The sequence below is a fragment of the Haliaeetus albicilla genome, chromosome 2 (assembly GCF_947461875.1).
Source record: "Haliaeetus albicilla chromosome 2, bHalAlb1.1, whole genome shotgun sequence".
Taxonomy (NCBI): Eukaryota; Metazoa; Chordata; class Aves; order Accipitriformes; family Accipitridae; genus Haliaeetus; species Haliaeetus albicilla.
Genome location: NC_091484.1, coordinates 30446461 through 30474429, shown reverse-complemented (window position 1 = coordinate 30474429; position 27969 = coordinate 30446461). Strand labels below are relative to the sequence as shown.

The 27969-nt window shown below is 43.9% G+C and overlaps 1 protein-coding gene and 1 long non-coding RNA gene across 5 annotated transcripts in view; one reads left to right on the top strand and one right to left on the bottom strand.

Annotated features, from left to right (window-relative positions):
* The window catches only part of GLI3 (GLI family zinc finger 3), a 215009-nt gene extending 212760 nt beyond the window's left edge, over positions 1 to 2249 (bottom strand). Inside the window, exon 1 of one of the 3 annotated variants that reach the window (XM_069812338.1) lies at positions 1691 to 2249. The gene's annotated coding sequence lies outside the window, so the exon portion shown is untranslated. Of the gene's footprint in view, positions 1 to 1066 lie in introns of all 3 variants that reach the window. The other 2 variants (XM_069812329.1, XM_069812318.1) reach the window with 2 other exon arrangements.
* LOC138690896 (uncharacterized) lies at positions 592 to 26250 on the top strand. Of its 2 annotated transcripts, XR_011329704.1 has the most exons (3): positions 624 to 1058; positions 2919 to 3004; positions 17443 to 26250. It is a non-coding gene; the product is annotated as an uncharacterized lncRNA (long non-coding RNA). The 2 variants fall into 2 exon arrangements; XR_011329702.1 differs by lacking the exon at positions 2919 to 3004 and having other exon boundaries at positions 592 to 1058.
* The last annotated feature ends 1719 nt before the right edge of the window (positions 26251 to 27969 follow it).

Below are 27969 nucleotides of genomic sequence, written 5' to 3'. Positions count from 1 at the left end.
TTTACATAAATATATCTAGACGCAAACTGGCAGAAGGCCACGGACACCGTACCCACAGGACCGGATCAAAACTACGCACCAGAGGGCTAGAAAGAAAATTTGGGGGGTGGGGGGCGGCGGGGAGGCGCTGGGGGTCCTTTTACCTTTCCTCTTCACGTGGTGCGAGGATTTGGGAGCGGGCACTGGCGGCTGAGCGCCGGCCAGCCCGTCCGGAGGCGCAGGAGTTGTGTCAACACCCCGACTTTACGGCTCATTAAAACCGCAGAGGATCCGCTCTCCCCCGACCCTTCAAAGTTGCGCGACGCGAGGACGGGCCGCCGTGCCGGCCCGGGGCGGCTCCCGCCAGCTCCCCCGGGGGCGCCTCCTCCGCCCCCCCCGCCCCGCCGCCGCCGCCGCCCGCGGGCAGCCGCCCCGCTCCTCCCGCCGCGGCCCGGCCCGCCGCCGGCCGCCCGGCTCCCCAGCTTGAGCCGGTGCCAACGGCGGCAGCAGCGAGGAGCGGCGCCCCGCGCCGCGCACGTCCCCCCCCCCCCCCCCAAAAAGGCGCACGCACCCCCGAGCACCCACCCCCGGCCGGGACGCGACTTTCCCCCCCTCGCCCTCGGGGAGCCGCCGGCGGCGAACAACGGCCGGGCGCCCCTCCGCCCCGCCAGATGTGACAGCGCCTTCTGCCGCGCTCCTCTCGCCTTTCCCCCTGCAAAGTTTGCGGCCGGCCTCCCGCCTCACCGGCGTGAAAACGCCCGGGAGTTGCTCGGGGAGGGGGGGGGGCGATAAAAAAGCAGCCGCCGCTCGCGAACCGGCAGCTCCGCCGCGGGACGTGAGCGGCCGAGCCCGGCCGGGCCCGGGCCCGGAGCGGGGAGTGCCCCCGCCTCCCCCCGCACCCTCAACTCCCGCGCGCCCTGACAGCCATTTTGGGGGTTAGGCACCTCGCTCCCCCCTACCCCCCGCCTCCGAGCTAGGGAAGCGGGAAGGGGGCCGGGAGCGGGGAAGGAGCGCTGCGAGACGAGAAGAAAGTGGCCCGGAGCAGAGCCCGGGGAACAAAGAACTTCTCGCCCAAGTGGGTACGTACCTGCCGCCGCCGCCGCTGCCGCCGAACCCCCGCGCTGCCCATGGGCGAGGGCCGGGGCCGCCGCGGCTCGCCCCCGCGCCGCTCCCCCGCCGCCGCGGCTAGCGGGGCCGGCCCCCGCCGCGGCCGGCGGGCATTCTCCGGGGGTGGGGGGGGGGGACGGGGGACGGGACGGGACACGACACACGCGGGACAGGGGCGGCAGAGGAGGGCCGGCGGCTGTTGTTGGTGGTTGTTTTATCCCTGCCCGCCTCCCGCGGGGAGCAGCCCGCGCCTCTGCCTCTGTGTGGGTGTGTGTGCGTGTGTGTGTGTGTGCGCGCGGACCCGACATCAGTTTCAGTGATCTTGTAATCTGATCCCTTCTGACTCACTCGCACTGACTGACATTTCTGATTTGGTTCAACAAAAAGAGCGGGGGGGGGGAGGAGAAAAAGAAGAAGAGGGGGAGGGAAAAAAAAAAAACAAACCACCAACCTAACCCCAAACCCACCGCCTGGTATCAGAAGAGTTTTCGGAGGGAAGGGGGGACCCCCTCCGGCCCGGCCCGCCCGCCCGCCGCCCGGCATTGTTTTGGCTCGGCGCAGCCACCGAAGGAGGGGAATAAACACATCGCGCCGCGATACTCACGTGTCGGAAAAGTTGTCCCTTTTGCTTTCCTCCCTCTCGCACACTCCTCTCCGCCGCCTCCTCCAAGTTTTACAGATGTTGCAGGGCTCGCCGCCGCCGCCGCCCCCTCTTCCCAGCGCTGCCCTCTGGATCGGAGCAGGGGAAAGGCTCTTTAGGGATAACTCCCAGTCTCCAACACCCTCCGCTAAACTTTCCCCCCTCCCTCCCCTTCCTTGAAGCGGCGGAGAGGGCTCCGCTCTCCTTCCCCCCGGCCCTCCGCCCGTCCGGGACGCGGCTGACTGCCGCCCGGGGCGCGGATGCCCCGGGCCCGCCGGGAAGCGGGGCCGCCTGCCTGGGGGAGCGGCGGAGGGCGGAGGGCTGCGCCCCGGGGTGCGGGTCGGGCCGCGGCCTGGCGGGCTGCGACGCGCGCTCTCGGCATGACACCCCCGCTCCCCCCTTCCTCCTCCTCCTCCTCCTCCCCCCGCCATCCCCCCGGCCCGGCCCGGCCCGCCCCGGCGGCGGCCCGAAGGCGGCGACACCCCGCCCACAGCCGGGAGGCAGCGCGGGGCGACGGCGGGCCCCCCCCGGAGCGGCCCCCTGCCGCCTCGGGTCGCGCTTCCTCCCTCTCCTCCTCCTCCTCCTCTCCCGCTCCATCCTTCGGCTCAGCCTGCATCTGCAGCCCCGTTTCCCCGCGCGGCGGTGCGCCGGACCCCGCCTTCCCGCCGGCCTGGGGGGCCGGCGCCTTCCCCACCCCCCAAAAAATCAGGGCTTTTGGGGGGAAGACCCGGAGGGCACCTCCGGGCGGGTCGCCTGCCTGCGCCGCGGCTTCTGGGTTCCCGTGTGCTCTGGCGGCGCAGGCTGACTTGACTGACGGACTTCAAGGAAAGTTTCACCTCAGCCACGTGACGCTGAAAACCAGCGCTTTCGGGGAAAAAACGCAAGCACTCGGGCGAGGGGAAGGGTGCCGGCGGTGCCTTCGCCGGCTCCTCCTGGCCCAGCCCGCCCGCCAGCCTCCCCAGCGCCCTGCCGGGCTCCGCCGGCCTTGCCTTCCCTTCGCCCTGCCCAGCTGGGCTGCCGGCTGCCTCCCTCCATCCCTGCCCCTCGCCCCCGGGCTCCGGCTGAGCCGGTCTCCCACAGCAGTGCACGCTGCGGTTCAGAAGCAGCAGCAACTGGGACGCCGAAACTTTGTCGTTCCGGTACGTCCACCCTTCGGGGATGCGTCCTGACAAGACACCTTGCCTTTTTCTAGTCCTGCAGATTGCTCCCCTGACACTGAAAGAAGTCCGAGAAACCACAGATGAACGTTATCACAAGCACTTTCCGTCAAGTCAAAAGGTGGGGCTGGCTCTCGGGAAAAGCATATATATGTCAGTTGTTGCCATCACAATGTCAGATACCTCATACGCACCTTTGTTCATAACCTGGCTCACAGCAGACCCAAGTAAGGATTTCTTACTGATGTAGATGATTTAGCAAGGTACCTAAGCTCGGGCGACCCTAAGCATTTGAGACGTCCCACAGAAATCAGTCGTTCTTGCAGAAGGGCATGTTTGCTGAGGGAAATGAAAGACAAGCCTCTGATGCTGTGCATTTCATAAAGCTTCCCTTAGTCTCCCCACTGAAAGTGTTCATTTTATTACAAAACAAAGCTGGAGGTATTTCTGGTTTGGGGCGACTGGGTTCATGAGGTTTTTTTAGAAGGAAAGAGAAGGCAATCTTACCTGACCTAAAAGCCACTTCAACCCAAATTTCCTCAGACTCACTGTTCTTTTCTACCTGGAAATCTTCTCTGGGTGCAAAGGGGTAGCTTTGGAGAGATGCCTGTGATTTTATGGATGTCCCAGGCACAGTCAGACCAATCGCACTGGCAGTCCCAGGCACTCTCATTTGTATGCAAGTTTTACAGCCCCAGGACGGTACACCCTGACTTTCAGGACAGACACAGTGGTCAGATGCTTTCACGGTGAGCGAGGGGTGCACGTCGTCCAATCTGCCACGCACGCCTGCGCCAGCAGATGCCCAACGCCCGACTCCCGTGCGCTGCGGAGAGTTAAAGGCAAGCGCTGGGACGCAGTAGAAAGGATGACAGCTTGTGACCTGGTGCCATGACTCTGTAGCCAGCGACCTCACTGCGTACCAACGGGCAAATCTGCCCCTGCTTAGAATGAGCCGCCTTTGGTTGCCCAACCGATACTGCTTACAGGCGTAGCGCTATGTGGGGAGGAGGCATGTGCAACAGCAGGATCTGAATACAGATACGAAGAGCTGATATTCTTCCACCTTTTTTCATCTTATGTGACTTCCTTTTCCAGTCCCATTTTCCTAGGAGAATGTTAGCTGTTTCATGAGATTACGATAATAATGATATGGTACTGCAGATGTTTTGTTTTAGATATATGTATATATACCGGGGGGGGGGGGGGTGTACAGAATGTTTAGGCAAACCTCTGGTCCCTTTAGAGATCCATTTAAGAGCTATAGGATTCCTTGAGCCCATAGTTCCTCACTCACTTTTTCAGCTTATTGCCTATTCCTTTGTATTTTTGCAATCAATTTTTTTCTTAAATTTTTTTTTCTCTTTGCATAATGAAAGCCCTTAAAAGTAACAGGGGAAATTAACCAACATACAAAATGTTACTTTATGAAAGAAAGAAATTAACGTGGAAAATCCTGCTTCTCTAACCATTTATAATTCAGTATTTGTGATGTTAAGATACCACTTTTAACAATAGGTAGAAAACATGTTCAAACAGGGGCATGATTTTAACTTGAGGGTGGCCCTTCAAATCAGTATTCCTCTTAGACTTTTGAAAAAAGAAATTCCTATTTCCTGAGAGTTTGGACATCTTGTCACATCATAAAACTACATTTCATCTTTCTTTTTGTTTGTCTTTTTTTTTTTTTAATTCTGATTCACACCAGCTCTGTTCAAGGCACACATTTCTGATTTAAGATTAAAAAACCCAAACATTTCACTACACTCAACTCGCATCAAAATTAAGACAGACAAGAAATTTTAAAACTAAAGAGCAAATAGAAGGCTTTGAGCTCTGCTTATGAAAAATAAAAAAAGACTCCTGATGCATTTCTGAGCAGTGAAAGTCTTGAGAGAAGGGAAACACAGAAACAACCAAGGTTTCTGCCTGTGCCTGTCTGAATGGTCAGGCCAAGCAGAAAATAAAATACGAGGGAGAGTGGGTGACATTTGCCATTTGAAACGTATTGTAAATGTTTCAACACCTTGACAATGAAGCGCATAGCAGAAGCTTAGAGCGTCCAAGACCCTTCAGCTAAACAAAATGAAAATAGGCAGCTCTGTTTAGGGAGGTGCCTTTCTTAACATCTTTCATGTCTGCTTCAGAGGAATCATACTTGAAAGACGCGATAGCAAGACAAAAACTATATATTAATAAAATGTAATGATTTTTCCACACATCTGGATTGCCCTTCCAAGAGAAACTGACCTCTGAGACTTGTCTATAATGTTTCCCTGCAAATAGGAATTGGCTCTTGCAGAAGACCTGTTGGACAGTGCCAAAACCCATTTCTCTGACAAAATACCAGAACCACGGGACATCTCTGCCATAAGTTGTATCACACACAATACTTCTGCATTTCTTCAGCCTACCTTATGTCCCCACTTCTTCTCAGCCTATGCTTTGAAAATTACAGGCCTCCAGGCTGCGTGCTTATATTCCCTTTTTGCTGCACCCGTTGTTCCAGGAAAGCACAGTCAGAAGGAGCAGGCGTTCTGCTGACATAAGCTGCAATGCAACAGACCTGATATTAAGTCACACCAAGAGCCAGTCTTCTCACCACTCCCAGTTGCACCACCCTCCAGTTTCCCTCCAATCCTAGTGAATGCTCCTCTGGATGCATTCAAGGACCTTAACTGTTGCTGGTTATCCAGGTGTCACCCACTAGCAGTCAAAGCTATCAAGATAGTCATGGTTTTGCCAACAGGCAAATACCTTATTGGAGTAAATTCTGTGAAATGGACACATCTGCTGTGCTTTCCCAGGGGCAACCTTAGGTGGAGCACTAGAATATGGAACAATAGCACCGATTCCTGGTCATTTATGCAATATCCCTCACAAGAGAACTTGGCCAGTACATCTTGCTCCCCCTTGTTGCATGGCTGCCGAGTACAGCAGAGAGGTCTCAAGAAGGAGCTGGTGGAAGAAAAAGAGGGGTATGAGGTGGTACCATGTCAAAATCCTCAAAGTCTGCAGAAGTTGCAGCTGGGGGTACAGGGAAAGGTGCATGGCCTAAGGTGGGATGCGGAACTGGGGTGTGGAGGTGACCACATTTGGGAGAGACAAAAACCTTACCTGCAGTACTGACAGGGAATTGATGCAGGGAAGGCAAATGGGATGGATGGGGCCTGAGTAGGGAAAGAACTAATTAGTTGGAATCTCTTATTTTTGAAAGAAATTATAAACTGATGTACCACTGCACACTAGTCTAATTTAGGTCCTTAGTGGGAGCCAATTTTTACTTTTCTGTGAGAAAGGCAGTATAGTACCTGCTATATTCCTGGAGGAAGACTGGGAGACAGACTACTGAACTTGAATAAAAAAATTGGAGCCAGTATCATGATTTTTCCTGCAGTCTGCTTGCAATTTTTTACCCTTCTAGATTAATGGCAATAGAACATAACATTGTCATGTTGTGGAACATACTTAAACTTACATAAATATTGCAGACCTGAATTATTAGTCAGGGAAGTTTGTTATTTACTTACTCATAATTCTTTGCATTTCATTTATCTTATAAGATTAAACTTGTCTTACGAATTTCACTATCAATTTCCCTTTTGGAATTTCTTTTGCTGACACATTTCACTTTCCAGCCTCACAGAATTCTTGTTTTGCTTTAGAGTCTTTCATTATTTGGATTTTTGATTTTTATTAGTGCCATCAAGAAAAATGGAAAATTGTCAGCAAATATACAGATTTTTCAGAATAACAACCCTCAGTCAAGAGTCTGAATTTTCTAAGGATGCTCACTGTAGCCCTTCACAGACTTTGACATACATCATTCCTTCTGGTGGTCCTTAGCAAGGAACCTCTGTGTCTTTCTGCTTCTCCTACTAACATTGGGGATCTTGCTAGATTTCAGTGGAAGAAGGACTGATCCCTAGTGATCAGGATTATCTTTCTACTCTAGCAGATTATCTCTTATCCACCACCCTCTTTCTCTGAATGTCTAATCTAACTAATCTAGCTAGCTATTTATACCATATTCATCACTATTTTTTTTGAATGCTGTACAATAAAACAAATGGGTCAAGGCCCAGTGATTTTTTTTATCCCTTTCCATCTGAAATATGTAAGGATTTGTTTGGGTTTTTTTTTTTTAACTCTGCTGTGATTGGTAAAGGAAAACTAAGGCAAAGAGCTGGGTTTTACACATGGACAAAAAGAGCATTGGTTTCTGCAGAAATTTCTGTACTTTTGGGCTGGCTACATAGAAAGTCTGAGCTCTCCAGGTCTTAAATAGAAACTTTTGTTCACAATACTTTTACCCTTTTTCACTTCAGATGTATGGTTGCATTAAAATGCTTTATTGTTATGAACATCATTTTCATAAGGGGAATGTTTTCTTCTTCCAGGAAATTTAAACTGCTGCTGTTTTGTGTGAGGTATTTTGGTATATGACCATAAACATACCAAACAAACAAGCAGAGTGAGTTTCCCTTGTTTGCTATTTAAAAGCACCCCATACATGTTGATTATCAGGCAGGGAGCATACGGGGAAAAGCATGGTCTCTCTAACAGGCTACATCCAATAAAGACACCAAAATCATAACATTCCACACAGAACAAGCATAAATAATCTGTTTATCTCCTTTTTGCCATGCTATAATAAGAAATGAAATTGCTAACGGTGCTGATATTTATGTTGTTATAATTAGATAGATCATCATTAACATCCCCTTTAAATGATCTGGGATACTTTCAGCCTCTCTCTAGGGAATTGTCTCAGCTTCTCTCCCGACTGAGCTGTTGAACTACACGTGAAAGGATTTAGCAGTATTTTGCAGGGTGTAGTCACAAGCCCTACTCCATCCAGGCTATATAGACTCTTCTGGCAGAATTTAAACCAGTTCTTTGAATGAAATAATCTTTATCACAAAAAAAGACAGTTTTTTCCTAGCATATCCAATCCTACTTTAACATTGCCTAGTATGGTTGTGTCAGTCATGGGTGGGAAATATCACATACATAAAGGATCCGTCAAAATGTCTTTTTTTTTTTTCAGTTGTTGATGCAGTGAATTGGAAATACACATTCTGAGGTGAAACATGGCATTCAGACACTCCCCTAGGAAATGACTAGGTTTTTCCCTAAGCCTTAAATCTACTAGCCAACATTTTAAAGTTAAAGCATTCTCAAATACCATGGAAAACTTGCAGTCTTCAGACTTTTCATCAGCCTCTTAAATTTCAGTAGCTGGTGGATGCCCATTGTCACAGTTCAAATGCACATACAAGGGTTTTGTTTGCTTTTTTTAATGGCAACAGGAAAAACAGGTAAACAGCATCTAAGTAATTTCATCTTGGCCATATATATCTATAGTGAGACTGCTTAGTGAGCATTTGCCAGTATCTTTTTCATAAAGTGTTCATGCTCTACTACTACACTACTTGCAGAGCATCCCCAGGTAAAGTTGTCATGGGTAAAGTGTGGCAATAATGTTTCTAAATCAGGTAGCATTCCATGGGCATTAAGGAGCCTCTGAGAACTGCTAGATTATCCTCCCAGCCACCTGGGTGCAAACTTCTATCTAGTCAGGAATCCAGCCAGTTTACTGGCCTTAATCTGCCCTTGGTGGACATTTGTCCTTACAGAAAGATACAGTGCAGCATATATGGTGATATCTAGACAGGAAACATCTGAGATTAGTGAATCTAAAGCATGAATTTCTCATCCACCAAGACCTCATGTGATATATCCATCTATATCTACCTCTCAATCTCTCAGTCCCACATCTATCTGTCTATACCAGTTGCTGGCTTAGTCTCACTGTGAATGGGACACTGAGCTGTACACCCACCAAGTGGATCAAATAAAATGCATATACTGCACCAGATGATACTTCGAAGGGACTGTCAGTGACTTTGCTCCCTCCCTTACCCCTGGCATCATGCCCCATATCAGGCTACAGTGCAGAAAGACACTAAATCTCACTTTACAGCTTCTAGTACTGGATCAAAAATGCCACACCACCTCAATATAAAGCTATTCTGTTGGTAGAAAGCCAGGACATCAAAAAATACTAATGAGCTTGAACAGTCAGGATTTATACCAGATGAGATATTTTCTGTTCCCCTGCAGCCAGCATAAAACCAGCATAAGCTCTGTCTGGTTAATTTAGCAGCAAGGTGATCAGGTACTCATGGCAGATCAAGTTATTGCTGGTATGTGACCCAGCAGCATGCACGGCTCTCATTAATGACAGAGGACAACCGTCCCACGTACACATATGCATAGATGCACATATACAGAAATGCTGTTATAGCCTTTCATTTTCCCTATAGTTATTTTTCCTTGCATGTCATTTACATCAGACTATTTGAGTTCTCCCTTTTTCTCTTCTGTAATGAAGAACATTCACAAGAGCCTGAGAGGAACTGATTAGCAAGAGACTTGCACTGTTTCACAAGGGAGTAACCTGAATTACTCCTCTCTGTTTCCCAGATTGAAGGTTTGGGTAACACCTCATTGGGAGACAAGAAGAAATCGGCAGCTTTAGTTCATGCAGTGTTGTTCAAAGGGAAGCAATGACCTGATACTTCAGAAACAAAAATAAAATCTATAAACTGATGTGCCCTGTTCCTTTTACCAGGGCTTAATGCTACATGCTTGCCTAAGTACCTTAGCAAAACAAGCCAACCAAACATGGGATCCCAGGATCACAAGTGATCCCACATGCCCCCCTTTTTTGAAAATATTGTCGTATTTAGTTCTTTGGTACTACTTTTTAAATTTCTCAGTCACAAAAACTGAGAAAGATAAAATACAGTAAAGTTCAGCTCCCTCCATCCATATTTGAGGTCCTGGACTGAAAGGCTAAGCAGATAGTTCTCAAAATTACACCTGGTTAGTTTTACAAATTGGAAGTTTGGAGAGGAGCCCCATGGATCAAAACCACCCATCCCCAGTACCAGTCTGTCTGTAATTCACCTCCACTAGCAGTCTGAAGTCGAATACAATGCCAGGTGGTAGCTAACAGTAACTGAATTTTCTGGGTCTTTTGAATGTCCTTCAGCAAAGCCGGGGCATCCAGGGACCTGCAAGTCTTAAGTGAAAACAGATGTCACTTTTTTCCTATTCGTGTCAAATACAAATCTTGCTTCCCAATTCAGTTTCAAGACTCCCAGGTTTCACTGAAGGCAGTGGAATTTTTGCCACAGGCTTTGATGTTGAATTTACTGGAGTTACCTGCACAATTAAAGTAAATGGTAATTTTTTGTATGTTTGCAGGCTTGCATCCTAAGGAAGCTATTTGGAAAATAAGAAATAGAAGAGCATTTTCCTTATGAAATTATGATACTTTGTCAACATGCCTCAGATTTGTCAACAGTTGGCAGGAATATCTAAAAAAATACGTAACAAATTGGAAGAGCTGCATGTTATTTTGCTTGAACCTAAAAGGTTTCAGTCCTGCAGTGCTCAAGCAAACAAAAAGTCTGTGAAATTTTACTTGAATAAACATTGCAGGCTGGTGCTAACTTGTTATTGGTACTGACACAGCCCAGTAATTGGCCAACCAAGAAAACATCAGACAAGGAAAACAATGTGAGAGGTGCTATAATATATAGTCCTGCGTTTTGAGCCAGTAAGACAAAACCAAACACAAGTTTTGAAAACAATCACCAGAGTTTTTAGACAGGAAATATCACTTCACGATCTGTACGTTTACCCAGCACAGTAAGACCAATGCTCCATCAAAGGCACTAGAACATTTTACAATGGAGACCAACTATGGTTTTATGATTATTGTCATCAGTTCAAGTAACCACCACAAATAGCTACAGAGAAAAAGCAAGCTTGCAGAATATCTCGAATTGAAAAAATAAGCTATTAAAAATAAGACAAACAAACTAGAAAAAATCCCAAGCCACAAAGAATCATTCTAGATATTCATTTTACATGCATTTAGGGTGAAGCACAATCCAAAGGAAGAATGTCAAATACCATAAATGTGCATCTATCCTATGTTCATTGTAAGCTTTCAACTTTTCCCTTTCCAAAAGCATAGCCATAGTGCTGGTGGATGAGTCCTTTCTCTTTTCCTTGATTTATTATTTTACCCTCTCATTTTTATTCTGCCCTTGTTTGTTTGGGTTTTTTTATTTAGTTTGTTGAACTGTTAAACTAGATTTAGAAATCGGATTCTTCCTACCTTTCAAAATATTAGTTAACAGGAGCACAAACAGGATCTGAACCACTTCCATTTTTATATAACTTTCTGAATATAGTGTGTGAATGATGCACATTGCACCACACAGTACATAACCACAATAGAGACATCAAAGTGTTCGAAACCAGTGAATTTGGCTCTCATACGTAAGATGAGATGTGCTAAAAAAGAAGACTAAAACACAACTGAAATACTACTGAAATCTCCTCCGTTCCTTCTGGTTATTCAGTTAATGAAGAGTATGCTATAAAAATTGAAACTGCACTAGACTTTGCAAGTTTTGCTTTGCAACTGCAAGGGCACGGAAGACACACTTAAAGCAGAACGATATCTGATGCTCGTGTGATTCTGGGATCTGGAGTTTGAAGAGAGAGACATAAGTACTCACAAAAACCCACATGATATAGCAGGATACTTGAGCTAAGAATTGGAAATCTGAGGACACTGCACAAGGGAATTTAACAAGGTTGACAGGAGTCGAGGGAAGGTACTTTTCATTTTCCTAAGTAGATAAAACAGAGGAAATTCATAAGCAAAAGACAGTAATATGATCAAAAGATGTCAGAGAGCTCTACTCATCCTTCACCATATACAACTTCATGACTACTCATACCACAGCCCAGACTTAGGTAAGATCAGCTAACGGATGGAAAACAGGAAAGTAACGAAACAACATAGAAGTGATGCTGGTGAGCAGACGAGAGCTTTATGGAGAAACTGCAGCCATGATACTGTCTCCTTCACCTAAATGTATATAAAATCATTTGGTCAGTGCACTCCACTGTTCAAAAGAGCTTATTCCTCACTCACACTTGTGAGCAGACATCATGTCAACTCCACTTTACTGGGCTAAAAGCTCATCCTCCAGTTTGAGCTTCTCACTGGACATGCTTGACAGTCCTCGCATTGTAGTTCACCCCTTCTAAAACAGGTGACTAAGGGTAGATGAATCAGTCTCTGGAAATCCAGGGCCGATTAATCTTTCCGACTGCAAGGAAGTCATAGGAGGAGGTTAGGCGCAGGCATCCGGCTGTCCCAACGCTGCCTGGTGAGACAAATCCCACCTGGGCTCTGACCTTCCAGCTCCCTGAGCAGTGCTTTCTTCCATCTGTGGTTCCTTCCTGGCAGCCAGTGACCTCGCCTCTGACTTCTGCATTTGTCTTCTTCACCTTTGCCTGATAAAAGTGCCCCACAGAGTACTTCTACTACAATAACATAAAAAGAACCCTGCTCATGAAGCCTCCTCAACAGCATAGACTACTGCAAGCAAATCAAGCCTGTCCTTTGTCCTCTATACCGGCTTCCCAAAGAATCACAAAGAAGATGAGATTGCTCAGCTTACTGTGGCTAAAAAACATACCTAATGCTTCGAGGTGATAACCACAATAATAACATCATCCCTCAGACACACTGGAGCCTACCAGAGTCAACCTTGTTTGTATAGGAAACTGGGGTAAGGCAACACTGAGAAACAATCTTTACTGTCTTCTGTTCCAACCGCAAAGCTGCGAGCTTCTACCTGCCATCTCCATACAGGGAAGAGAAGCACAAGCAATTAAAAACAAACAGAAAACCTCCAGCCATCAAGGTAGACCTCCAAAGTCTGTGTGCAGTAAGACAATGAACAGCGTTTACTCGGCTCTGTGGAGCTTGGAAAAGATACGACTCATGAGCAGTATGGAGGACGAATCATTCTGAGGTGGTGTAGAGGAAAGCTTAATTTATAGTTATGACCCCCCAAATCCCATTTAGCAGGCCAAAGTATGATTAATTTGTTCTACTATGTTGGGTTCTGTAAGAGGATGTGCTGAGCCCTGATATGTGAGCAGTCTAATATCACTCACTATATCAAACCATTAAAAGCTCCTTCTTCCAGAGCCCAGCCTACTCAAGGAGGTTACAGACAGCTAGCAATCTACCTTTGGTGTACGATCTTAGATGAAATTGTATCACTCCTTATATCTATTCATAAAGAACAGAAGCGATGGCCAGAGAACACGCACTTTATTAAAAAATTCTTGGCTCATACATAAATTCTTTTGGTATTGATATTCTTTATGTACCACACAAAGAGCAGTGTATCTTTATGGTCTAACTCAGGCAATTTCTATGGAGCAAGGAGAAAGTGTGTTGGCTTCAGAGTCACAGATGCATTATACATTTATACATACTATTCCAGTAAGCTTTTTATAAGCCCAGGTATCAAACTGTGATTGATTGGTGTGCTCTGCTCCTTCTGCCTGGGCTAAGGTCAGTGGGCCATATTCTGCAGTCCTTACCCAGTTGCCTCTCAGTTTTTTTACTGCCTGCATCTGGGAGACATCAGTAAGATGTCTTGCCTTCAGCAAGAACAGCTGAATAAAACTTCAAAAACTGGTCCTGTATTTGGTCTGCTATCTTTTGAAAAATCTGTTGAGACCTGTGGTAACAAAATGAGGCTGTAGCTTCTCCAGACCCTGAGTTTTGAACAGCACAGACTGAAACACAGAGCTAAATTAGCGGCAACTCTTTACGCGTCCCATATAGCAAAAACTAAAACAGGAGTCTATTCTGCAGAGAAGGACAAGGACTCCTTGCCTCTTCCCAAGCGTGTAAAGAGAGGACTTTGCAACGTGGCCTGCAAGCAGCGAACGTGAGCCCCTCAGGCCTGGAAGAAGCTCAGGGACTTACTGAGCTCCTTCCTCCCCAGGGCTCTGCCGGAGGCTCCCTCTCCTACAGGGAGGCAGTGTCAGCAGGAATGCTGCTCCTGATGCTGAGCAGCCCCTTGGCAGAGGATACGAGCCGTCCTCGCAGGTAGGCCAGCCTCAGGACATTGTAGGGCTTTACAAATCAAAGCCAATGCCAGCACTGGGCACTCAGAGCAAGGCAGCCCAGCTGCAAGCATTTCGAGCTGCCTTCCAGATATGCTTGAGACGGGGCCTTGGTGGGGCTGAGTGAGGCAGTAGTGAGTCTGCAGGTAATAAAGGCATGAATCACAGGAACGAGGTCTGCTTTGGAGAAAAGGTAACCAGAGATAAATGTAAAGAAAAATGTCCTTCTCAATTAGTCTTGGATTCCAGTTATTCAGCAAGAATGGAAAGCTAACCAGAACTGGGAACATGAGTAATAAGTGGCAGGTACACACCCTCCCAAAGGGGCAGATATTATCCCTGCCATAACTCCTGATTGTTTTCTCCACGTTATTAACAGCAACACGGTCTTATCTGGATGGCACCGCAGCCAGCTGGCCCTCCCCCATGCCTCAACCTCGCATGCCAGGGAAGACAATCAACCCTTCTAACCAAATCAGTAAAGACAAAAACAGAACTGCTTTTTATCTGCAAAACCAAAGACACACAGCAACCCACACATCCTCACACGATCTACACATAGAACAACCTGCTCCCTAAAGTGGGTCTGGCAGCTCCAAAAGTGAAGGAGAAACCCTCCTGAGTTTAGGGTCAGACAGATAAAGGACCTCAAGGTCCTGCCCACAGAGAAACTTGTGGTGAGCTGAAGAGCACATTCATGTACAGCTCTGCCTTCAGCAGGTTCCTTTGCACTTCTTCCCCAGTCAGTTGTGAAGCTGCTTCTATTTAGACTCTGTTTCATGGGCTGAGAAACCCCTCCTTTCTATAGGGGATAATGCCTCTTCTCCCCCCCCACCACCCTTTTTTTTCCAGAACATTAAAGCTCCCTGAACATGTTCTGGCTTGTACAACAGACCCATAGTGATTTTCATCATCCTGGATAGAATATATTAAACAGCAATGTTTTCCTGATAAACGATGTAGAATTATGGAATTTATACAACCAAATCTCGATCTTTGTTCCTTCTGGAGTAATTTCTTTGGTGTACAACTGAGACCCAGAGTACCACTCTGCCAGACACAATACTCATGAAGCTGAAGCTTATACCATTTAGTCTATTTCAATGCCAATCTTAGTTTGCCTCACCTTTCAAAAAGCTGAAGATTTCACAATTTGTTTCTCTTAACCAAAAGAATAAAAAAAATTTCCACCAAGGCAACCCTGATGATAACCAATGGGCTGCCAAGAAAAATAAAATAAATATGTATTTCTCTGAAACAACGTTATCCTTCCCCACAATACTGACCTCTGAGATGAGGATTGCTTTGAAAGCATCATCTCCCTCATGCTGTTTAAAGATGGGGGTAGGGAAAAGCTTTTCAAACAGTGTCAGGCTGGACATGGTCCACCTTTCATCATATTTCAAATGGATTGCCTTTGAAATGCAGGTAGAGTAAACCACCTGACTGACACCCACATTCTCACATCATTGGCTAAGGTTTTTCTTATCATATAGAAATGTTACATCTGTTACTGAAGATTCAAACATACAACGGTATACAGACTCACATTTGCGCACACAAAGATACGCAATATTTCTAGTCTAATACTAGGAAGCTTCCAGATATATTTGTGGCTAGGCCAGAGTCCAAATTGGTGGGGGGTGGGGGAGCAGCAAGTGCTTAAAAAGTTAAAGTTTTCAAAGATAGAGTATTTAGACAAACAAATCTTGTTAATTTTAGTGCAAGGTGAATATCTAAATACCCAAGCTGGCTTTGAGAATGTCAGCCTTAATCTCTTTGTGAATAAGTTTCTAGATTTCCTTTCTCATCTGACTGAAAAAGCCTAAACTCTCCTTTATAGTGCTCAGAACTTTTCCTTGCTGTAATTGTGTTACTGCATACAAACCAGGAGAACCTCAGTATAAATAGGCTGCTCTCATTTCGCTTTCCAACGTGAGTAACATAAAAAAAAAAAAAAAAGAACATTTTTAATTCTCTAAAGTGTTGGCATTGGGAAGGGATTCTTCTTTAAAAACAAGTACGCTTGGTTTTCATCATGCTACAGCACATTCAGAGCAATTCTGCTGAACTCATTGAAATTATCTCCGTGTAAATCTGGTTTCAGTGAGACAGACTTGAACTGAAGCAAATAGATATTTTTGACCGGTCATTGTCAAGTTAATGTTTTTCATGAGGAACCTCAGAGGGCCAGACTCGCAACCAATTTTGATGTCATTGCATCTGCTTACATTAGCGGTACATTTGGCTCAGAATCTTTTCAAGTGGTGTATTAGCCAGACAGTAGATCAATAAACAACACAGATAGATAAACAAGTATCTTCTTTAGAAGTGTGCAAGCATTTCTACAGAGGAAGGAATGTGACCGCTAGGATGTTCTTTAAACTGTAAACACATCATTATCCAGATGTTTAATTCCCCTCTTAGACTGCACAATAATAAATACAAATAAATACTTTAAAAAGATCTGGTTAACATTCTTCAGAGCAACTTATCAAACTATTATTTTTTCAAGGCAAGGAAATTCTATTTCCATTCCTGCCTCTTCATTACCATGCACTTTATATTTTTGGTCAAATGATCCTCAAAGCTGAGTATCCTCAAGTCCCACAGGAGACAGGGAGCACCTTGGAGGGCTGATGACCAAGCTGGCCACTCACTTAGCATCCTCAGCTACTTGCAGATTCAGCCAACATTTATGCAGTTAATATATCCAATGGGTCGTTCACAATTAGACAGAATACAGTGACATAAATTGTCCAAGTCATTCTTTTTACATCTTTAAAAGATGTCTTTTGAAAAGATTTTTGCTTATTTATGAATATTTTAATAGGCATAATGCAATTCTGCCCTAAATAGCCACACAGGACACTCAGTAGGAATCTGTTCAGTGTTTATAGGAAACCCACTTCCATTAGGCAACTGATCTTTGTCAGTCCCATGAGTGCTCACCATAAACAAGTTCACTGTATCTGTTCACACTGCCTATCTCTTTCCTTCCTCCTGCAATCTGCAGCACCACTGATACACCTGGAGCTTCTGAATCCATTTATTTTTTACCCTCTGGCTACTTTGTGCCCTGGCAGGCTTTGCCCCATCACTTACAGTGGGAAAAGCTCTTAAAACCTTGTGGAAAATAACAGCGCTGCTGGGGCCAGGCAAGGAAATTCAGCTCCAAGCACAGAGATAGGGAAGTGACTGACGATGGGAGGGATTCTTTAGGCAGCGATGGAAAGTGTTAGGGGTGGAAGGAGGAGAGAAGGCATAGGAGTGGAAGGGAGTCAGATATCTGACTGGAAAACTCAGGAAATGTTAAAGCCAAAAAAAAAGGGAGGTTAGAAATACATTAGTCCATGACTGGCACACTTTCATGAGTTAGTGACAGCAGCAGGATGAATTTGGGACAACGGAGCTATCTAATACATGAAGAACAGGAAGACTTCGATATGGGGGCGGGGGGGAAGGCAAATGCAGTGGGAAAGGAATACATATTCCTTTGCTTTGACTCACTTCTTTTGCCTTTGTTTTTTTCAGGAAGACCTGGCAGGGATTTGGTCTGCCAGGGGCACTTCACTGTGCTGCTCCTCTGGTTGCACTGGTCCCATTTCCAGCTATAAACTGACTTGGGGGCATTGCTGAGCCAACGGGAAGAGCTTTGCTGGGGGTATGGTCAGGACTGCAGACGGTGATGACCCAGGCAATTAAAATGCATGGAAGCAGCACGTATTTCCTACAAGCAGGAACCACTTTTCTGAGTATTCTGCTGCAAAACGACCTTGTGCCGCATGAAGAGGCTGCCGTGGCATCCAGCTGCTACGAACACATCGAAAGAGCCCGTTTGTTTAGACATGTAAGAGTTTAAACTTCATTTTCCTAACCTCTCAGGTTCTAGTTACAACTTTTGGGGAGGAAAACATACTCACTTTTGCATTTCTGTAAATGCTACAATTTCAAATTTCAGGAACTCTGGCTTTTAATATTTTTCTTCCTTTGGCTATTTTATGTTCCTTTTTTTTTCCCCCTACATGTTTGGAGATTGTCCAAAGAAATTAATTAAACTTGAAGGACATGATATTTGTTTCTTGTTTCAACCTCTTTCCCAGATTCCTGCTGCTGGGCGTCGCCCTTAATTAACAGCATTTTTGTTTGAAATCACATACTTAATGATCCCTATGTTCTCACTCTTTTGTTTAGTTTAGGTTTTTCCTATTTCCTTCTTCTGTTTCTTTTTTTGTTTTGTTGTTGTTAAAAAACGTAAGTTTATTTATTTGCAAAGATTATACTGTTTATCCAAGTGAGTAGTATCTTTAAGTGGAAAAAGAAAAGCCAGGCCAATTTTGCTGCTTCTTTACTGTCTCAGCTTAATAGCTCTGTGGTTTCTTCCTTTTTTTTCTTTTTGTGTGTGTTTCTAATTCCAGCTGTGCAACACACATCAAACCAGTCTGTGGTTATACTTCTTGGTAAACTATGCTACTTAACATTTCATTTAAAAAACAATTAGTCTTTCTTTCCCCCAAGAAAACAAAATGAAACTACAATAATATTCTTTCGGTTGTACCCACAGATACTGGATAATTGATTTCCGCTGTACATTAAAAAAGCATTCTTCTGTTTTGTTGGCAACACCAGATCTTTTTAATTTAATTAATGTTTCAAAAGGTAAACTGATTCAATTAGGATAACTTTTCAATGGAAATAGTGAGATGCAGAAGAAAGTGTTTTTCAAAGCTGGCTGAAGGATCTTGTGTGACTTCCCCAAGAGAGGAAAGCAGCCTACTTTAAATCAGCTGAGTTTCATCAATAAAAGGAGAATGGGGCCTAGTGGAATCACTCCGGAGCTCTGCTGCTTGCAAAAATACTTTATTTCCCATGATAATTTTAAAAAACTTTTTGTTTTTAATATAAAGACACTTCCCCCCCTGCCCCAGCCAGTCCCACTTTGTCAAAAACAGCAGACAAAACATGTTTCTAAAAAATACCTGATGAACTCTTCAGGGGTGCAAAATCAAGAGGAAGTCTTGCAATAGAGAATTGATGTGACTGGAGTATAAAACGTTTAGGGCTGCATTATGTCTTTGAACAGAAAATGTGTTACGCCACCTTCCTAGGAAGTTTGGTTCCTCGGGGCCTCCTTTGTTGTCGGTGGACAACAGCACGCTGCCGATCCGCCCAGTAACCATTTGAGATAGACAGCGCCTATGCGAGGTGACCTACTGCGGCCAGCAACTGGGCGGTAAGGCCGCCGCTCCCTCCACGTCCCTCATCACCCCCCTGCTCTGCAGAGGCACCAAGAAAAGGACTGCTCTTTTTCAGTCTGTGTGAGGATGGACTGTGACTTCACGTGAGGACGAGCATGAGGAGAACCAGCCAGCTCAGGCAGTGAAGCTGAGGACTCTGAGGTCTCAAAGAGCCCAGGACTAACACCTACCAGCTTTAAAGCCCCTACCCACTTTAATAGTTTACAAGAGCAGCAAGACTGTTTTTATGGGACCCCAAAATCATCCGCTCTTTCTCATTAGCAGTGAGATAATGTTACCCTGAAACCAGCAAGAAACAGTAATTCTCCTTGCCACGTTCAAAACCAGTCAGTTTTTAAGTACAGGCTTATACAGTCCCTACTGGAGCCCCCAAACCCAGGAAAATCTGTTCTTCATTAAGGCTTTGGGTCATATGCCATTCATCTGCATGCATGGGACCCCACTGATACTGGCTTGTGGGACTGACGCGCAGAACAAAACCAGCGTATAGCCCCTTTCATGCTGCATTTCTCCAGTGGACATATTTCAACCTGAAGCTGTAAATGGCTTAAAATGCAGGCCCTGCCTGTCTCATGATTCATGCCCAAACCTCCCACGGATGCCACTGAGGAGGGGCATGTAGGAAATGCGGGATCTGTTGCCTGTTCTCGTAAATGGAGGTTATAGCATCTCCTTCAAAAAATAATTTTCTTAATCATCAGGAATGACATCTGCTTTTCATGAAGACAACTCAAGTCAGCTAAAAGATGATGGGGGAACGACCTCCCGCTTTCACCTCTGAAGTGACTAGGTAATCAATTTGTCTTTCTTATAAAGCAGGAATCATACTCCTTTTACATTTAGATAAGGGAAATGGAACGCATCCAGCAAAAAACACTAGCCATCCTCCAGCAGACCACAGAAATCGGACAGATACCAGCACTGAAGGAGGCTCACTTAGGTAGACTTGGGAAAACTCCTGAAAAGATCTTTTCCAGAATTCAACCCCCCAAATTGTGCAATGGAGAATTACAAAGTCTCCGAGAACATGAGCTAGTAGAGTGCGCACGACACTCAGAAATGCCTACGTAGCAAAACCTAAAGGACTGGGTTTTACAGAGTGGTCAGCCAAAGAGACTTTTTGTTGATGATGTAATATTTGTAACTTGATAATCTGCTTGAGAAATGTGATGAAGAAGTTGTTCCTGGAACTACTTTAAACTGCCTTGGAGCCTGCATGTGTATTTGCAGCTGAGCAGTTGAAATAAATCCATGTTAGGAAAACACCAATGTCATTAGTTGAGCTTGATGCATAATACAAAGCCTGTCTCTCTTCCCAAGCTCAGCAGTTTGGCTAACAGGCCAGACAGCATTGTTGACAGTACAAATTACTGACTAATTCCTTTCACACACCTTGGTAAGGAGATAAGATAAAACCAGACACACTACAGGTGTTTACACTGGTGTGACACCCTGGTCGTACCATGTCCTACTCTCTGCTCATCTGCCAAGGACTACCAATACATTTGTATTTAGATGTCATTGGCTGAAGATACTGGGAACAGGAGGGGAGGATGACCATTCCTCGCACATAGTAATATTGCTCAGACTATGAAACAGTGAAAGGTGGATCGCTCTTTTCTCTTGGTGAAGCTGGGCCATGGTGGTGAAGGAATATGAGTTGGACACAGACAGGGAGAATAAAGCAAAACAAAAGCTCCCTGAGTCAGGAAAATGGGGACTCATCCTGCTCCCAGCCCTGTCTAGACACATCATTCAATGATCCAAATGGAAAATGTTTAATTCATCTTTGGGGCAGGAAGCAGGATTCACTCCCCCCCCCCATCCCAAATTCCCACTGGGAACAGATGTTCAAGGCTCCCCATTTCATCATCACCATTCCTGTATTACATCTAGCTTTTATATGACATTTGTGGAGTGTGGATAGTTACAGATCTGGTAAGAAGACCATGTATTCAATATGCCTCATGATATCCCACATAAAGCTGTACCAGCATGTTTTCAGAAGGTAGAAGGAAGGTGCAAACACAATAGAAATAATAATCAAACAACCTTAAGCAGTGGGGGAAGGAAATGAGCTAATTTCCAAATGCTCAGTGCCCAGTCATGGAGACCAAGGGCAGGTAAACAGGAAAAGAGAGGAAGGAGGCGGTCATTACACCTTTGGCTAGAGAAGCTTCTCTGGGCAGTTGTTTGGAGCAGCTACTGCACTTATCTTTAAGAGGTGAAGAAAGATGTAGGCTGAAGGACTGTCTGAGGCAGGCTAGCCCTTGAACAGGTTATGGAGTCCATATAGCCAGCCATACAAGTCAATTGAAACACTGTGATGACTTAACATTATTGTTAGATGTTTATTAAGACGACACATAGTGCATTATGTTAAATGCATTTTTGTTCTTTTAAATTTCTGTAATTTTACATTACTGTAAATGTACATTTTTAACTCTTACTTTAAGTCATAAATAAAAATGTACCTTGGCTAGTGATAAAGTTGATTCTTAGCAGTATCTGACTCATGGTAAACTCACAGGGAGAAGATGAAACTTCCACAATCTCTGCTCCCTCACACTTCATTCCATTTATTTTCCTTTGAATAGTGAGGGCTGAAACCTGGAAGAATACTAGGTCAGATCTGTTGAACAGGCTAGACTCACTCTGGATTCACAGTGATCTGCAAAAGCAGAAGCCCACAGGCTAAGAATTCACCAGAAGATTGTGCTCCCGTGTCAAGGCACAAAGATAGGCTTTTCTCCATACTGAGGGTATTGGGAGTTGCCAGGGGCATACTCCATGAAGAGATTTGGGGTTTTGGTACTCAGCCATGCAATACACAAGTCAGGCAGCCTGCTGAGTGAGGCTTTGTGGGTCATGATCCAGGGCAAAGTTGTCATGCTTCCCTGCAAAACGTGTCCTAGGGGTGAAAGCAGAGGATGCTTAGGACACCACAATGTCTACACAGATTAGCACAGGCCCAGCAACACTTAGGCATCTGAAAAGCCCTTAAGTCTCTTAATGGATCTTCTCTTAAGCCTTAAAAAGGTAGGGAGGTAGGGCCAGGGAATCTGAGGAATTTGTTGATTAAGTGACTTCCATCAGTGGGAATTTTGCAGGATCCTGGACTCAGCTGTCCCAGTGGGAATTGTGGCATAGGGCACTGACAGTAATATGGGCTGTCTTCCCTCACAGTTCAAGAGAGATGCTGGTACAACAAAGTGTAATTTAAATTTCCCTGCCCCTGTTTCAGGGAATCCATGCCTATATCTTCGAATTTTCATTTAATTCTCCTTTTTCCTTTGCGGCTTGTATTATTCTCTCCTTATCCCAATAATCCAAAAGTGTTATTTTCTCTCTAATTTGTTCCCACAGATGGCAGGGTAGGGAAATCGAAAACAGAAGTCAGAGACTTTGGGTGTATAATGAAAATGAAATCATGTGCCTCCAGATTAAAAAGAGGAAATGTATTAAACCTTTAAAAATACAGATTAATCAATTATGTATGCAAAAGAGGACACAAGAATTACAGTCATGAAAAGCGGAAGGAAATTCAGTAGTACAGTATATGCCTCTGGGATCCTCCTGATTCAAATCCAGCAGAGACGTATTTTCTCTTCATGCATGCCCATAAATCCCATGAATGTCAAAGGGACACTGTTAATTTAGAATAGGCCCAAAATTTAGGTTTAGAGAAAAGAAAAAGAAAAGAGGTTTCATAAAACATTATCATAACAGCAACAGCTTCAAAAATTTTAAGCACATTTAAGTGACCATTAAGGGGGGGAGAAAAAGAGGGAATTGAACAACTTCTTTCACATTGTTACAATTCCCACACCAGAGACTATAATTTACAGACACTGCAATGTTGGCTTTCATTATGCATTATACTAGTGGAAGAGACCTGTGGCAGTCCAGAGTGGATGCACTGAGGAACAATATGGAGAAGCACCTTGGAAAGTATGCCTCGTGCTCTTTAGGATCATCTGATGACCTGGCCTGCCAGCGGTACTGTAGGAAAGAGAGGGATCAAAATGCCGCAACCTAAGTTTAGTGTTCACTGTTCTGCTGTTGCAATCCTTGGGAGATACTCGGAGTGTCTTCCACGTAAGATCATAAAGAAGGAAAAAAAAAATAATTAAGTGCCCATTTATATATGTGTGCGTGGAGAGCCAAATTTTATCCCACCAAATTGTCTGGAACAGCAGACTAATTCTTAAAACTAACATAAAGTAACTCCTCACAGCGTTGATGGTGTTTTCCTAGCGTTCTTCTCTTCCATTATTCTGACTACGTTTCCAGGACCGTGTCTTTTACCATGAGGAGTGAATACCTCACTGTTGTGTTGACAAATTACATAAATGTAAAATTTACAGCATTTTATATAGAAACATAGACTGACAGGGATCTCCTGGTGATGTGAGTCCAAATCTTTATTGTCTCAACCAACCAGCAATATGTTAAGAATATTTTAATTAGCGTCAAAACAAAACCTACAGAATATTTTCCCTAGGCCCTCTTTCCAAGCTTCTCAGAACTTACCCTGAACTTACTATAAAACTAGCTGCATTACTTGCCTTCAAAAACTCTTGCGGGAAAGCCATTCTAGATATTCACCATTCTGATGGTTCAAAAGCTTCTAGTTTTAAATACAGATATATTCGTGGCCAGTGCAATTTCTTTGGTTTTGCATCAACGTTGACCTGCATAATGCTGAAATACTGCTTTTCCTACCTGCTCCTTATCCTCCCTACCTCCATAGAATTACATGCTTCTCCTCCCAGACTCTGCTTTGCCAAGCTATCCTCCTTTCATCTCATCCACTGAACTTGCCACTCCTGGATCATCCTACCAGTTCTTTTTTGTGTCTGTTCTAGATTCAGTTAATGTTTCCTAATCTGTGAGGACACAACTACAAACACAGTAATTCTAGCTGGCTCTTACTCATACCTTACACAACACTATTACAAGTTCCCTATCGCTACTGGAAATGCCTCACCAGTGCAATTGGGATGGCATGTTACTGCTGTGGCCAGGTATCCGTCAGCCTTTTTCCACAGTTGTCAGCAAGTCAGGAGCTCCTGGCCTGGGGCAGAAATGCTAGTTATTAGACCCCCAATGAACATTTTCTACTGTTAACTATCATCCCATTACTACTACCTCGCTCATTCATGCAATTCCTTCTGATCCTCCCAAATATCAGCAATGCCTTCCAATTTGGAAGGTCCAGAAAACTTTGTCAATACAAATCTAATTGTGGCATTCATTAAGAAAAACATTAATTAAGGTCCCACACTGCTGATGAACTCTACTAGCTACACCTTAGAAATCACTAGAAGTTTTTATATAGTTAGAGTAAAATAATGCTGTTTCTGTTGAAGAGAGAACCACATTTGTAACAGTCTTAGAAGTAAAAGGTGAAGATTAACAAACAGAAGAGATGGTTATACTGATGTCAAAGGAGATTTTAGTTCTGGGTTTCCTCCCGTCCCCAAGGAATCTTTAGGTCTGCATGAACTGTGAAAGACAAATATCTTTTCTTATCAAGGTATCTTTCTTTCCATAGTGTCAGAACTGTCCATACTAAATAGTTCATATTTTATTCCATATAGAAAGCAGCTTAATACTGTTGACATTATGGAAGCTTTTGTGTAAAGCCAAAAATGTGCTCATATAATGTAATAAATTGTTATAACTATGCTATTCAGGTGTTATTGCAGGTGTCACGGAAATTCACCAAGATGTCTGTAGAGTCTGCATCACTTTGCAACAGATTGGCACTTGGTCTTTTGCTGTAGGTTACATTACAGCTTGTAACAACTACAAAATGCAAATATGCCATTTTGCCCTTGCCGAAACACTGTTTGAAGCATCCACCAGTTTTAATGGTTAGCACCAACTTCTTAGAAATAAAAATAAGTTTAACTCATACGAAAGAGGCAACATTTCTTTGAGATCCCTGGGAACAGTTAGATAGCACAATCTAGTACACAATTTTGCACAGCAAATTTCATTTTCATTTAACTTACACATGTATGATTTACTTTTCCTCTAACATTATATATAGGTGTATTATTCCTACCATTTTTCCCATGAAAAGTGTATCAGCTAATGGGATTCTGACTGCAGAAGAAGGATCCTTTTTTTTTTCCCACTCCACGTCTATATTTCCATCCTGATTTTTTTCCCCACTTCATTTCCTCATCTTTTTTTGGCTTCTTTTCTGACTTTCTGAATCCACTTACAAACTGCAATCCTATTTGGAGAAATAAAATGAGTTAGTTAATTATGTCAAATATACAGAAAAACCAACCTGAAAAGATACAGATAAGTAAACATTATCCTGGTGCATATATCTGTGGAAAATATCTTTACATTTCCTGAAGAATCAAATGCTGTGATTTTTGTGAAAGGAAGAAACGTATATTAAGAAAATTGTCTTTACTGCAACTTTGAAAGTTTTGACCTTGTGCAAGAAAGGAAAAAGACCTTTGTTGCACAGTGGTGTGAATCTGCAGTAAATACTATATTTGTACAGTTCTGCTATTTTATTTAAATACAAAATAATTATCACACACTTTAATAAAAGCTGAGCAATGTCACAATTATACACATACGCCATGCTAAACATCACAGTATTCTAATCACCCAACAACTAGAAGCATTTCCCAATTCCCTTTCCAATTCGTTTCAACATTAAGGGATATATCCCTTCACAAATACACACACAGACTTTATGAGGCAACTTAAAAAAGATGTTCAGCCATGGCAGAGACTATCATGAAGGAAGCAGAAGTGAATATTTGGGGCAAGGTCCTATTACGTTAGGTGCCGACTCATTCGAAGTTGGTTGCAGATGGATAATAGGTAGTACATTGTGATTTCCATGCAGCAAATGGGGGTGCTGGGAAGAGATGCTGCATGCTCTCAGTGGTTCTCAAGCTGTTTCCATCTCCATGATGTTGCCCTTCCAGTGACCTCCTTTCCTCAGAATTTATTTCAAAAAATAGAATAGCCTTCCCAGGCTACTTTGAAATTAGTTTACTTTAGGATCAGCTTACCTTAAAATAAATAAAATTAACATAAATTTGTACAGTTATAGTCATCTGTTTGTTCATCTCCAGTTTCTAAACTAGAAGTTATTGTGATCGCTCAACCTTTTTGTCCTGCATGCACTTAACTCACAAGCAATCATGCAATATTACAATTTTGTATAGTGTTAGATACCTTTACTATAGTAACAGTAAGACGTTGTCCCAATAGCTTATTCTTACAGCACATTTTTGTCCCTTGAAATACAGATCAACTTACTAACAGTGACTGCCACGCAAAGCTGTTACTCTGCATTAGAGGTCCAACACAGCTGCCTGACTTACTAGTGTTTACAGGATTGATTTCAATCTCTGTCTTAAAATTCCCCTAACTCACCTATTTCAGTGTAGTTTACTTTGTTGTCAGTAAGCCTTTTTTCCATATCTTTCTATACCCTAGCTCATGCAGTTTAGACAGAAAGCATTCTCTTTAATATATCATGTGTTTATAAGAATATGTAACAAAATGTGATCTGCAAAGATAAAATATTAAGTTGCAGTTTTAATAGGGCTACTTGTCCTGATCAATTGTTTCATCCACAAATCCAACTATAAAATCAAGAAGTCAGATGTCTATGCCAATCCCTGAAAAGCACTACCAATACCAAATTATACATTCCCCTCACCCCAAACTGCAGCTAATTTTCTTCTGCTCCATATAACACAGGGAACATTTGTTAAGTATCGCAATACAGGCACTATTCAATGGAAGTTTTAATGTGAATTCAACACATTCATTAATTTACTGAAATTTTCCCCAAAATGCACACATTTGACAATGTGCAAGAAAGACTTGTCTCATTTCATACTGTTTCTTAATGACTGAAAGACATGTGTTGATTTTTCACTTCGGTGTTTAGCATTTATGCTGTTTGAAAGCTGGTATTTGTGTTCCACAGCATGTTCAGAAGTGCCGAGGAAAAGGAATTGATTTCACTTTTGAATAAACATCAGAAGTCTCCTAAAGAAGGAAAACTCTTTGAAGGTATTTTAAACTGTCGCTTTCAAACCTAGATGAAACTTGCAAGGTTAAACCCCAAGCCTCCTGCCTCCCTCTTTCAGCAAGAATTGCTCTCACAGAGCAAGAGGTCCTGGAGACCTGGCTCCCTGAGCAGGCACTCAGGCAAGACGTTTGGAAAACAGGCAAGATTTCATCAGGATGTCATTAGCACTTTGTCAGAAGGGTTTGGAAATGGGTAGGCTTCTGGAAAATATTCTATCTAAAAAACACTACCTTTTTCTGATGGATTTTGAGGAATTTTCTGCTGAAGCAAGGTGTAGAAGCAATTCAACAGGGTGTCACTTTAAGCAAGAATGAGACCATGGTGTGCTTGAGATTTTAAAATCCAAACCATGAAGACCTGTATTAGTGAAGAATATCACTGTGAACACAGTGCGGCCTTCAGTACTATTCTGATGAAAAATGAACTCATTTATTTCTGGTTCTATACTGTCCAATGGTCTTCTACCTTTGAAACAGGTCAACACCAACCCACAAACCCATATGCCCCCAGAACTTCTTTTTTTTTCTTTTTTTCTATAGTCTTTCACTGTCAAAAGATGTGTTTTTCTTTACAAATGTCCTGCTTTGGAAACCTGCACTGAAAACTGAGCTGCTTCAATTAGCATGTCTTATTTGTCTATGTTTCTGCTTCTTGACTGCACGTGCTTATGTCTTCAAAGCAGATCTTCAGGGCAAATTCTTGTGGATATCTATTCCC